Here is a 13,690-nt window from a genome sequence, read left to right as displayed (position 1 = left end):
ATCGATGCTCATACTGAGTAGCTCGGGATACCATACTCTTCGAGCCCAGTCCGGGGCCACAAGAATAACTTGGGCCTGGTTGGGCCTGATCTTCTTCAGCACTCTGGGCAGAAGTGGTATAGGCGGAAAAGCGTACAGTAGATCGCAGCTCCACTCAAGACTAAAAGCGTCTCCGAGCGAGTGCCGTTTTGGAAATTCCGACGCGCAGAACTGATGACATTGTGCATTCTCTTTGGTGGCTAATAGATCTAAGCAAGGCTCTCCCCACTGCTGAAAGAAACCTTGCCCCACCTCCGAGTTCAGACGCCAATCGTGATCCATCAAGCACCGGCGGCTGAGTTCCTCCGCCCTGGCATTCAGAGAACCTGCCAGGTGTTGAACCACCAAGGTAATGCCTTGATGTTCCAACCATGTCCAGAGGCGCAGAGCCTCCTGACATAGGGTCCAGGACCCAACCCCACCCTGTTTGTTGCAATACCACAAGGTGGTGGTGTTGTCCGTGAACACCTGCACTACACTTTCCCGGATAGAGGGAAGGAATACCTACAGTGCAAGTCGGATCACCCGCAGCTCCAGAAGGTTGATATGGAGCCAGGACTCCGCCGGAGACCAGAGGCCTCTGATCTCTGCCTCTACCAAGTGGCCTCCGCATCCCAGGAGGGACGCATCCGTCAGCACTGTGTGCTCCGGTTGGGAAAGGGAGAGGAATCTGCCATTAACCCAATCGCAATTCGTGAGCCACCACTGCATGTTTCGTGCAGTGCCCTCCGAGATCTGGACATGATCGAACAGGTTGCCCTGATGCTGTGCCCACTGGAACTTCAGGTCCCACTGCAGAGCCCGCATATGCCATCTGGCATATTGCACTAGCAGGAGGCAGGAGGCCATCAGGCCCAGGAGCTGGAGGGTCATCCTGACTGAAACCCGGGATAGAGGCTGAAAGATCGGAATCATAGCCTGTATATCCCGGACTCGCTGCTCGGGAGGATAAACCTGAAACCGCGTCGAATCCAGAACCGATCCGATGAAGGGGAGCTTCGGAGAGGGACTCAGGTGCGACTTCAGCACACTGATGGAGAATCCCAGCAAATGCAGGAGGTCGGCCGTAGTCTGAAGGTGGGTGACGACTGCCTGGGGCGAGCCCGCCTTTAACAACCAGTCGTCGAGGTAGGGGAAGACTGATACCCCAGACCTGCGCAGATGAGCTGCGACCACCGCCATCACTTTCGTGAACACCCGGGGGGCGCTGGTAAGGCCGAAAGGGAGCACATTAAACTGAAAATGCTCCCGGCCTACCGTGAACTGCAGGTAACGTCGGTGGTCCAGCAGGACGGGGATGTGAAAATATCCGTCCTGCAAGTCCAACGCTACCATCTAGTCTCCAGGGTCGAGGGCAGCCTAGACCTGAGCCAGAGTCAACATCTTTAACTTCTCCTTCCGGAGGAAGCGATTGACGTTCCGGAGGTCCAAGATAGGACGCAAACCTTCTTTGCCCTTCTTGGGAACCAGAAAGTAGTGGGAATAACAACCACTCCCTACTTCTGGCCCGGGAACGCACTTGATGGCCCCCTTTGCCAAGAGGGTCGTGACTTCCTGCCGGAGAAGTGCCAAGTGCTCCCCCGACATGCGGTGGTACTGTGGTGGCATGGCTGGAGGAGTGGACTGAAAGGAAACGGAGTAACATTGGCAGATTATCTGCAGCACCCATTTGTCTGATGTAATATCACGCCAGCGGGGAAAGTGGTGGTGGATCCTGCCACCCACTGGCGTAGGGTGGTCTCTGAAGCTCAGATGAGGCGGAAGCAACGGGGGTGGAGGTGGACGGACCTACACGCTGGTTCCCCGACCAGCCCCCGCGGAAACCGCAGCCTCGCTGGGACTGGTTCTACACAGGCCTGGTGGAGGAGCGCACCTGGGTGCCTCGACCCTGGCCACAAAAGGAACGAAAACCAGGAGTGGCCAGGTTCTTAGTAGAAAGACCCAAGGACTTGGCTGTAGCCCGCGAGTCCTTAAAGCGCTCCAGTGCACTGTCAGCCTTGTCGCCAAACAGGCAGGTGTCATCAAAAGGCATGTCCATGAGTGAGCTCTGGACATCGGGCGAGAACCCAGTTGAACGCCACCAGGCATGGTGCCGCAATGCCACAGTCGTAGAAATCGCCCTTCCCAAAGAGTCGGTGGTGTCTAACCCACACCGAATGCCGAACTTTAGCAATTGCCTGAGAAAAGACAGCCTACACCTCATCAGAACACTGAGGCAACCCCTGAGCAACAGCATCCCTCACTGCGTGGGAGTAGCGGCCCAACAAGCAGGCGGTGTTCACTGACCGCAGCCTGAGGCTGGCCGAAGAGAACAACAGCTTCCCAAACTGGTCCAGCCTCTTAGAGTCCTTATCCGGCGGGACTGTGGGAAAGGCACTCTGTGACGTTGAGGCTTGAATGACCAGGTTCTCAGGCGTAGGGTGAGTGGTCAAAATGGCAGGGTCACCGAGCGGTGGCATCTGGCGACGTTTTTATCCACCGGGGCCCCCGTGGCCCGCCTCGACCAAGTACCCATGAAGACCTCTGTAAGAGCGTCATTAAAGGGAAACTCCGGCTCCGATGAAGCAGACGCTGTCTGGAGCACCTCGGTGAGGAGGTTAGTCTTGAGGGCCACCGTGGGGAGCTCAAGGTTGAGGGCCTCAGTAGCCTGACAGAGCACCATCATGTAGGAGGCACCCTCCTCCATTGTAGGCAGGGGGAGGCGAACCCCGGGTCTGAGGAGACATCGAGGTCGCCTGCATTCTCCAAGTCATCCACCCAATCTTGTTCGGAGTCGCATTGCCGAGCAAGCAGGTCCTCAGAACCTTCCCAGTCATTGTCCGCCTCTGGGTAGAGGTGGCCAGTCGCAGCGGGAGAGCAAGAGCCAGAGAAGGGTTGAACTGCATCTGGAACGGCACCAGCTGGGGCCGGATCGGTGCCGGCTCCCAATGCGGATCCCAGGCTGGAACAAAATGGTCCGGGAACCGGGGAAAAGGTGGGATAAACGGCACCCAGTGCGGCGCCGGAGCGAGGGTGGCGCCGGGGCCTGAGCCGGCAATGCCGCACCTTGTGGTGCCAGGGCCGGAGCCAGCGGCGCAGGATCCTGTGGCGCTGGGGCTGGAGCCGGTGGCGGAGCCGCCGGGCCAGCAGGATCTGGCACGGGACCGCGGGGCCTGACGGGGCGCCGGCGGGCGCCCGGGGCCTGTGAAGGCGATCCATAGCAGGAATGAACTCTTGCACCTGTTCGGGAGTCGCCGATGGACCCGGGTATGGCGGGTAGCTGGCTGATCTCCCCTGCTCCAGAGGAGCCGCAGGGGCGATGGGGGGACGTCAGCGAGCGAACACGCTTCTTCGACTTCTTTTTATGGCGTCGCTTACCGGAATCCGAAGGTGAAGACTTGGAGTACGAGGAGCAACAGTTCCGGTCCCGCGAGCAGTCCCGGGAACAGCCCCTAGACCCGGAGCAGCGACGTGACAAATGCTGGACCTCCAGTAACTTCCCACACCACTCCCGCAAGGCCTTGGGGGCCATGGCACGGCAGTCCCGGGAGTCGTGGTCTGTCTCCAGGCAGTAGAGGCAAACATTGTGGGGGTCCGCTACCTACATATTTCGGTGACAGGCCCCACAAGACTTAAAGCCTGGCATCCCTACGTGCACCAGGAGAGAAAGTGGGGAGACAAAAGTCTCAAAATACTGGTGAAAAAGTGACCAAGGTACGTGCTCTATCAGGATCTGCGCTTACTGGCGTGGAAAAAGAAAGAACTGACGCCAGCGTGCATGGGTGGCGCCTAAGTACTCTGTGACGTCATCTTAGAGCTGACGATGCCAGTGAAGTACGTGGAGCTGCAGGACGCCACCTACGGACGCGCAAGGGTACTGCTAAGCGAAACTTTCTGGATCCAGTCTGACGCCTAGGGATATTCTAACATAAGGAATCTATCACTAACGTGTCTCTTTCAGATAGTCAGGATTCAGACCTACTTCCAGGCAAGCGGCCTCGCGCAGCGGGTGTGGGCTATGACTACTTTGAGCATCTGAGGAAGGCTTTCTTAGTACAGCATCCTCAATCCACTCCTCATTTGGATGCCACTGACAAAGGGACTCCCTCCACTGACTTCCCCAGACGCCTTTGATGATGAGGAGGAGAAGGAGGAGGTTTCGGATCCCTCCAGACCTTGGCAACCCTCCATCTGACCCTGATGACCCTGATCATTCTAACGATTTACTTGACCAGGAGAAGATATTGTACCCACGCTTCTTGGAGTGGGCTCTTTCCTCAAAAGTAACCAAGTACGTGGTAGCATGAATCAGGGCCCCTATGGGAAAGGAGGTGCGTAATGGCTTGCAGGTTGAGCGTCCACACCCGCCCTGAGACGGGAAGGTGACTCTTACCCCGGAGCTTGATCTCAGCATGACCACCTTCTTGGCCAAATTTATGGGAATCGATAGACCTTTGGCGAGCGTGCCAGGATAAGTTGCTTGTCGCTCTTGGCCAGCTCACAAAGATCTTCGACCTGGCAGAGATGCTAAAAACTCAGGTGCTTTGATTTCCCCTGAAGTTCTGTCAGGATGGGCACAGCGTGCAATCATATTTTTGGGCAACGCAAACTGTGCTCTCTCCATGGAGCGCCATCGCTCCTTGCTCATAAAGGTGGACCCAAAGCTGGGTGACCTGGCCAACTCCGAGGCAGGAGTTGTGGTCCAGGGGGGACTCTAGGGGAACCCTTTATCAAGGCACTAGGCAAATTTGTGAATACGTTCATGTCTTTGGACAAGGCCCTGTCGTCTATCAGAAGAGTTTTCCCCGCTGGGTTTTCAGAGGTGCCGGACAAGATAGGGGCAGCTTGGCCGGCCAGTCTTCCACACAATACCATCCAAGAGGGCAACACTCTAGAAGGGGACAATACCAGGACCAGTCCAGTTTCAGCAACTATTATCCAACCAGGGTAAGGCTCTCCAGAGGGCGTGGATCCAGAGGTTTCGACCAGGCAACCAATTCCTGTGAGTATTCACCCTTCTTCCCATCTAAATGTAGGGGCCATTTGATAAATTCTATCCAACTATTGAAGCAAATTAGCTGATGCATGGGTCCTGCAGAGAGTCCAGGGATTCCAAATAGAGTTCCTGGGTTCCCCTGTTCCAATCTGTGCGTCCCCAACCCCTTCTCTTTTTAGGCCATATTTCCAGGTCCTCTCCAATATCGGGCTCTGCAGTGCCTCAAGGCGGCCCATCTGAACAAGGGTCATGTCTACTCTCACCTGATCGCCCTGTCCGTAGAACCGTGGGAGGTACTTTAGTGGGGGCAGTCCAACATAAAGGCATGGAATGGGAGAGCAATCTGTGGCTCCGTTCAAGATCACTTTATACAGTCTGAAGCCAGCAAGTCAGGCAGGGGCGCTCGATGTAGGGATTTTTCCACCAGCGGGTGGTCTCTTCAAGAACAGAGTCTACATATAAATTTTTGGAGCTTCTTGATGGATCGTTCACCAGATGGTGCTGGGAGGGCTCCTTGCGACTCATGGCGTGAAGGGTTTCCGGAGTAGAAGGTTGGTCACAAGCCTTTCGAGCAAGGCTGAGGAACTCCTATCCAGAGTTTGGGCAGACAGTACCAACAAAAGATATAGGGCTGCGTGGACGCGATTGTGTCGATGGTATGTGCAACATAGTTACAATCTTGTGGGCATTGATGAAGTGCAAATTCTAAACCTTCTGGCTCATTTGGCACAGGAGGGTTAGGCGTACCGCTCCATCAACAAGCTCCGCTCCGCTATTTCTGAAGGCCATGTGCCTATAGATGGCTCCCCAATAGATGAACATCCAAGTTCACACTAGAAAGTCCTGCAGAACAGAACAGCTAAAGAAGCCGTCTTTCCGGACTTAGCTGTCCAGGCAATAGTGTTTCGTGAACATGTGCAGAGATGCCCATGTAGCTGCCTGACAGATGTCATTGAAGCGGACTCCTCGTCCCAAAGCAGTACTGGCTGCCATCACCCTGGTTGAGTGGGCGTGCGGTCCTACTGAAGGTTACTTTTTAGCAAAAGAATAACAGATCTTGATGCATAGGACAACCCATCGAGAGATGGTCCGTTTGTGCAATGTCCGACCTTTTTTGGCACCCATCTAGCCAACAGAGAGCTGGTCATCCACCAGGAATTGTTTGGTGCGATCCAAATAAAATGAAAGCGCACTTTTTAGATCCAGACGGTGAAGCCTCTCTTTCTCCTTAGAAGGATGTGGAGGCGGAAAGAAGGTCGGCAAAGTGATGGTTTGACCAATGTGGAAAGAAGTAACCAACTTTGGAAGAAAGGAAGGCCTGGTTCATAGGACGACCGTGTCCGGATGAACAGCCAGAAAAGGAGGTTTTGAAGAAAGGGCTTGCAGCTCACTCACCCAGCGAGCAGGGCTGATGGCAAGCAGGAAATCAGGCTTTAAAGAAAGAAGTCTGGATGGGGAAAAGGAAGGGATCTGCCATCGACCCATTCCTGGTTCATTAGCCACCAATGCAACTGACTCACGGTCCCCTCCAAGATCTGGACGACATCGGAAAGATTGCCCTGATGCTGCGCCCACTGGAACTTCAGGTGATTGCCCTGATTCTGCGCCCACTGGAACTTCAGGTCCCACTGCAGAGCCCGCAAATGCTATCTGGCATCAGCTATCAGCAGGATGCAGGAGGCCAAGAGGCCCAGCAGCTCAGAGTATTTTCACCGAAATCCAGGATAGAGGCCAAAACATCGGTATCATAGCCCGAATATCTAAACTCGGTGCTCGGGAGGATAGCCTGAAACTGCTGTATCCAAAACCACTCCGATGACAAGGAGCTTCTGAGAGGGAGTTAGGTGTGACTTCAGCACGTTGATAATGAACCCCAGCGAATGCAGGAGGCCGGCAGGACAGGATTGTGAAAATAAGCGTCTTGCAAGTCCAACGCTACCATCCAGTGTCCAGGGTCGAGGGCAGACAGGACCTGAGCTAGTGTCAACATTTTGAACTTCCCCATTCCGGAGGAAGCAGTTGACGATCCTAAGATCCAAGATAGGCTGCATGCCTTTGACTTTCTTGGGCATTAGAAAGTAGTGAGCATAGCAATCACGACCTACTTCTGGGGCAGGAACTCGCTCGAGTGCTGAAACTTCATGTCGGAGAAGGCCCAGATGATCCTCTGACATTCAATGGTGCTGAGGTGGCATGGATGGAGCTGTAGTCTCTAAGGGGAGGGAGTAGCCCCTTCATACTTTCTGCAAAGCCCACCTGTCAGACGGGATGGTGCGCCAGTGGGGGAGGTGATGGCGAATCCTGCTGCCCACTGGCGATTGGTGGCCCTGAAAGGTCGGACTAGGAGAGTTTGGAGGCTGCTGCAGAGGGGGCTGTGGTGGACTGGCCCACTCGCTGGACCCCAGACCCACAGCGGTGGTTCCCACGTCCCTGGCCGCGAGGGGCTGAACACCTTGAGCCAGCCTGTGGCTCTTGGCGGAACATGGTGGGGAACCCCTTTCATAGCCACGAAAGGGGCAAAAAGCGTACTGCGCAGGGCGGATGGTGGAGAGGCACAAGGACTTGGCCGTAGCCTGAGAGCCCTTAAAACGCTCTAGTGCGTTGGCTGCCTTGTCGCCGAACAGGTGACTGCCACCAAAGGTCATGTCCATAAGGGTAGCTTGGCCATCCCCTGAAAAACCAGTCAACCTCAGCCAGGCGCAGCGTCGAAGGGTTACCATCGTTGAAATCGTCCTGCCTAGACAGTAGGTCGTGTCCAGTCCACAGCGAATAGTAAACTTGACTGCGTCTCTCCCTCCGGCAACTGCACTGGAGAGTACAGCCCGGGCCTCCTCCGGGCACTAGGGCAGCACCTGCGCCACTGTATCCCACACGGAGTTGGTGTAACGGTCCAACAGACATGCAGTGTTAACCGACCGCAGTTCCAAGCTGGCGGAAGAAAACATCTTCTTCCCAAGGTGGTCCAGCTTTTTGGATTCTCTATCAGGTGGTGCGTTGGGGAATGCGCTTTTGTACGTGGAGGCTTGGACCACCAAGCTCTCAGGGGAGGGGTGTTGGGAGAGAAAAGAGGGGTTGCCCGGAGTCGTCCGGTGGCTTTGGGAGATCATCCTATCCACAGGAGCCCCTGTGTTGAGCCTGGACCAGGTGCCCAAAAGGATGTCAGTGATGGCTTCATTGAAGGGCATCAGGGGCTCAGAAGAGCTTGCAGCTGGTCGAAGCACCTCTGTCAGGAGGTTACTCCTGACCGCCACCGTAGGTAGCTCGAGGTTGAAAGCCCCGGCCGCCCTACGCAACACCACCACGTAAGATGCTTCCTCCTCCGTAGCCACAGTAGGAGAAGACAACATGCCAAGGCCTATAGAAGTATCCAGTCCACTGGCATCCCCCAACTCCTCTCGCCAGTCTAGATCATATCCTAACTGGTCAGTTAAAGGGTCTCCGGACCGCTCCCAGTCCTCCTCGCCCTCCTCTGGTTGCCAATCTGGCCTAAAAGAACCAGGTAGGAACAAGGGCACAAAAGTACCCATCGACATTGGTCTGGCTCTGTGTCCACGTCGGTGTGGAGGCCGGCATTGACGCCGGCTGCAGACGTGGTGCCAGTGAAATCGGCGCTGGGGGAGGTGTGGTCAGGTCGACTGGTGCCGATCCGGATCCAGGCCTGGATCCAAGGGACCCTGCGGTGCACCACCTGCATCCCTCGTTGCGTCGGCCGACAGATGTAGAGAAGTCGAAGAGCGGCGATGCTTCTTCGACTTCTGCTTGTGCTTAGACTTTCCTGAGGAGTGTGAAAACGTTGAAAAGTCTGGTGTAGGTGGCTCCGTGACTGGTCCCTCGACTTCCCACATGCCCGGGACCTCGAGCTGGGCGGAGCGGACTGCTTGGCCTCGAGATGCTTTAGGGACCTCTCCCGCAAAGACTTCGGATTAATGATCCAGCAGTCATTGTCGGGTTCCAGACAGAACAGGCACACCAGGTGCGGATCCGTCACCAACATCAACCATCAACAGTAACCGCAATCCTTGAAACCGGGCATCCCGGACGTGCACCAGGAATCAAAGACTCAAAAACGACAGACAAAGGTCGGCAAAAAGACAGTCAAACAGTTACTGAAGGTACTGCTCTCTCTGGATCTGCTCTGACTGGCGAGAAAAAAGAAAGAACTGACGTCAGCGAGCGAAGGCGGCGTCTAAGTAGCTACCGCGAGGTCAACCCAGCGACCACGACACCAACAACATACGCGGGGCCGACCAACGCCACCTTTTCGACACGCAGGTGTACTGCTGACGAAAAATTCTCCGGATCCAGTCTGACGCTTGGGGGTAATTCTAAGGTAAGGAATCTACAACTAATTATCTCTTTCAAATATCTTGGGTGTAGGATCGGAGCAAGAAGAATTCGATGCACAAGGGGCCGAAGAGGAACATGAAGAGAGGCCCTTATTGATTCCTGAATTGGACTCCGAGATGGAAGAGGACATACCGGAGGGTCAAGGTCCTGTGAGTACCTTACACCCCTTGCCCTGAAATCCTACTCAAACGAAGCAAAAGGCTTTGGTTCCACATCCGCCTCCGGGCCAAGGTCGGCACAAGAAAACATGTAGTTTCATTCTACAGCTTCTGCTTATGATGGATCTGGTAAACTCAGTCTACACATCACCAGGGTCAAAGGTGCATGGTACACTGGAAACACATACTAAGGGAAAATTCATTTTTATAATTCAAGTGGAGGAAACCTGCTTTGACAATGTTATCTACTTGCATGACCAAAGAAAGCGTTCTATCTACCAGAGTAGGTTCTCAATTTGAACGGCTAAATATCCATGAGCAGTCAGTTTCCGAAGTTTAAGCCATCATCATGTGCCACTAATTCATTTTACAGCAGTTTTATTCCAGGTCTGATCTTGAAGCTTCAGCTTAAAAACAACATGGGAGTCAATTCATAGTAATAAAAACATCTATGCAGAAGGAGTGCAAAATGCTAAGGAACAAAATCAGACTAGCTTGACAGAGTATGGGCAACAGTGCAGAGTTCTGAAGTACATGAACCCAATATTGCAACACTAAAGGTAAGCATGGGTCTAATCTGTGAAAATGACATAGTCCACTTCAATGCAGTAACATTTGAAAGGCAGTCAGAGATAGCAATTGACCACAATTTCAACTCAAACCATTTATTGTATGATTAATAAAATTCTTTATAATTTAAAAGCCTTTGTTGAAAATAAAGAAGGCATTTTATTTCAATACAATACAAATGAAAAGCTATTGCGTGTAACAAACAATTAATACAGGTTAAAAACAACAAATAACAAAATGCATTAGGCACTGCTTAGACAAGAATAAAGAATGCAATTTACAATGTACATAGTAGTTTCCAGCAGTAGGTAAAAGGTAGTTGTTCCCTACCAAATAAAAAGTGCATTCAGGCTTCACTTGGTTCGCAAAATTGCAGATTCTCCAAGCCAATTTGTGAAGAGACTCATGATTTTATTAAGACAAAGACAGCGAATATTATACAGTAAGAAAAGAGACTGCATAATATGAGCCTCCTGGCTTGTAATAAAATCTGGATACAAGATGGTTAGTAGGGTACGCCTGTAGATGTTACTTGCATTACGGAACTTAATAAAACCCTTCAATACTGCGCATTGAAGTCCGTCTTTTGCTTGCAGTTTCTGACTGGTTTGTTCCATTAATTTTACGAACCATTTAAGCATTGGATTAGCAAAAGCTTGCAGATAAATTCTAACTTTTAAGGCAATTAAAAAATAAATGCATTGCAATAGGTGGAGGAAAAAACACAAAATATGTGTAATATAGTCGTATGGTTGTAAATACACAGCCTGCATTCTGTACTACCCCAGATCGTCATCTATAATGGTGTTAGACCTTTACTGGGTAACTGCCCATGTGAAAACTACTCATGAGCTTGATTATAAGGTGGAATAGGAACTGTTCTCGAAAATGAGGTTGCCGTAGATTGGAGTCATAGAAGTAAATTATCATCCAGGCTTGGCGTTTATTACACAGTTCTTGTTTGTCCTGGAGACACAAAGCATGTTTTACTATTTTATGACTGCTTTTTTTAATAGATCCTGGCTTCTCGATGTATCTTCTTAAGCTCATAATTCCCAACCAGATAAAACTGTCTAACATACACATTTCAAAATATAATATACATAGATCAGCTTCTAAATTGGTCCATAGAATATTTTTTGCATAAAAATAAGAACTCAGACAGTTCAATTTCTCAGAGCCACATTTAATGTATTTTTCATAGGATGATGCAATTTATAGGCGAGTAAAGCAAAATGTCTGCACGTTGAAATTAGGAAATGTTGCATTCCAATATTGTGGCAGTTGTCATATTAGCTGTGTGAAATGTTTTCTTCTAATCTAAAAGTTGATAGGCTTATACAGGCCCATTTGGGAAAGAGGTAGCTTATTCAACATTCGGCAGGCAGCCTGTGGTCACGTTTTGATAATGGAGTATGTGCCTGTGGAGCAGGTGTGTGTTCCCCCATAAACTCCAAAGCCTGCCCTGCTCTCTAATTGAAACTCCCAAAGCTTGGTGCTTGGCACTCATCACCATTCTTTGCAGAAGGAAAGCATTGCTTCTGCTGGTATGGATAGCAACAGGGAGCAATGTAACATTGGTCAGAGAGAGCAGGGGAGCAATGATAGTGCTAGATGAAAGGGTCATAGGGAGGTGAGTTGAGAGGAAAAAAATAAAGAAGCTACGGACGAGCTGGGGGAAGCGAGAGAGAGCAGAGATGTGGCGGGTTGTGAGAGGGAGCTTTTTTGATATAGGAGTCCCATTAATGCAAGCGTGTTGAATTATTTGTAAGCACACCTGTGAAAAGATAGAGAGGCTTTGTACCTCGTGTGCCAGCAGGAATTCCTCTAAGTGTATCACTCAGACAGTATGAGTGAACACTAAGTGTTGTAAATTTCTAGTTAGGGTGTTAGAGAAACGTGTGTGTGTGCGCGTGTGTGTGTGTGTGTGTATGTGTGTGTGTGCGTGTGTGCGTGTGTGTGTGTGTGTGTATATACATATACACATATATTTGTATGTTTTATGTAAGTCTATGTATACATCGTTGTATGTCTTTTGATCACTTTATTTTTGAAGTAATTGGTGGACCGGAGACTGGTCCAATAGCATGTGAAACTAAATTATTTGTAATTTTTGTTTAATATAATGACAACGTTGGGGTAATTAACTGTGTCCTAGTCGAAAATAAATTTGTGATTTATTCCTCCGTACTTCCTTGTTATTCATCCAATTGATGTCCTTTGCCCAGGTATAGGAGGGTCATTTGGGCATACCCCTGTTTTCTTCTGTGGGTTGTGAGAGGGAAGCAGAATGAAGGAGAGAGCAAAAAAACACACTCCCATGAAGTGATAAGAAAACAGTTACTTACCTGTAAACTGTGGTTCTCCAGTATTGGTATCTTTCATAGATTCACATGCTGAATCATTCCCCGTTGTTGAAGTGGGAGCCCCATGGTACATTAAAAGTGGTAAGGTATGACTTTAACATTAAAGTAAATAGAGAAAGAATATTCACTTTATTATCTCGTCCTAGTCATTAGGATGGCCCAAACTCCAACCAATCATGCGTCAGCATCCTCTAGAACCCTCTCCACAGAGGTTCCAGGCTCTCATATTTTCAAGCACAAGTGCAGTTAAGCGTATCGAGATAACTAGGGGAGCCTCTATGGCAAGGAGGGTGTGTCGCATGAGAATCTATGAAAGATACCAATACTGGAGAAACACAGTTTACAGGTAAGTGACTTTATTCTCTTCTCCAGTATTGGAGTATCTTTCATAGATTCACATGCTTGAATCTGAATAGATAGCAGTTGTATTATAGGAATGTATGCTGATCTAGGGCATGCAGTAGAAAAAACATGCATAATCCTGTACGTAGTAAGATGCATCACAAATACAAACCGCTTCTCCCACAGCTGTGTCAGCATTGCTTGGGGCTTCCAGATAGTAGTGTCTTGTAAATATGTGCCTGCTGAACCAGATTGCTACTCTGCAAATCTGTTGTATAGGCACCAGCAAAGAGGGCTGTTCAAGAGGAAACAGCCCTTGTAGAGTGAGCTTTCACTGTTGAAGATAGAAGTTTGCCTGCTCGCTAATGGCAGAACTGTATAGCTGATGAGATCCAACGTACTATGTTTAGTAACAGGATATCCCCTCCTGATATTCCCATATGCCACAAACAACTGATCAGTTTTGCGTATGCTGGTTGTCTTCTGCAAGTAGAATTTTATACACCTCTTTAGATCCAAGGAGTGTAAAGATCTTTCCGCTGGTGTTTGCGGATTTGGGAAGAATGTTTTCTATATGACTGGCTCATTTAAATGAAAATTTGATGAGACCTTAGGGATGAAGGTAGGATTAGTACGAAGTATAAGATAGTCTCTTGTGAATTGAAGGAAAGGATGACGAGTAGGGAAAGCTTGTATGTCGCTTACTCGTCTAGCTGATGCAAGAGTCAGCAGAAGTGACGTTTTTCATGTGATAAATTTGAGGTCCACTCTATGAATGGGCTCAAATGGTTCCTTCATAATTTGTGCCAACACAATGTTGAGATACCAAGGCAGAGGTGGACGCCTTACTAGTGGAAACATTTTAAACAAACCTTTTAGAAATTGTTTCATAA

At 50.4% G+C, this 13,690-nt stretch overlaps 1 protein-coding gene across 7 annotated transcripts in view; it reads right to left on the bottom strand.

Annotated features, from left to right (window-relative positions):
• The window catches only part of KMT2E (lysine methyltransferase 2E (inactive)), a 1,891,352-nt gene that overhangs the window by 971,128 nt on the left and 906,534 nt on the right, over window positions 1–13,690 (bottom strand). The gene's annotated exons all lie outside the window — the stretch shown is intronic.

Source organism: Lissotriton vulgaris, chromosome 1_1, assembly GCF_964263255.1.
Source record: "Lissotriton vulgaris chromosome 1_1, aLisVul1.2, whole genome shotgun sequence".
Classification (NCBI taxonomy): domain Eukaryota; kingdom Metazoa; phylum Chordata; class Amphibia; order Caudata; family Salamandridae; genus Lissotriton; species Lissotriton vulgaris.
The sequence above is the reverse complement of the archived record's forward strand: the minus strand, read 5'-3'. Positions and strand labels throughout refer to the sequence as shown.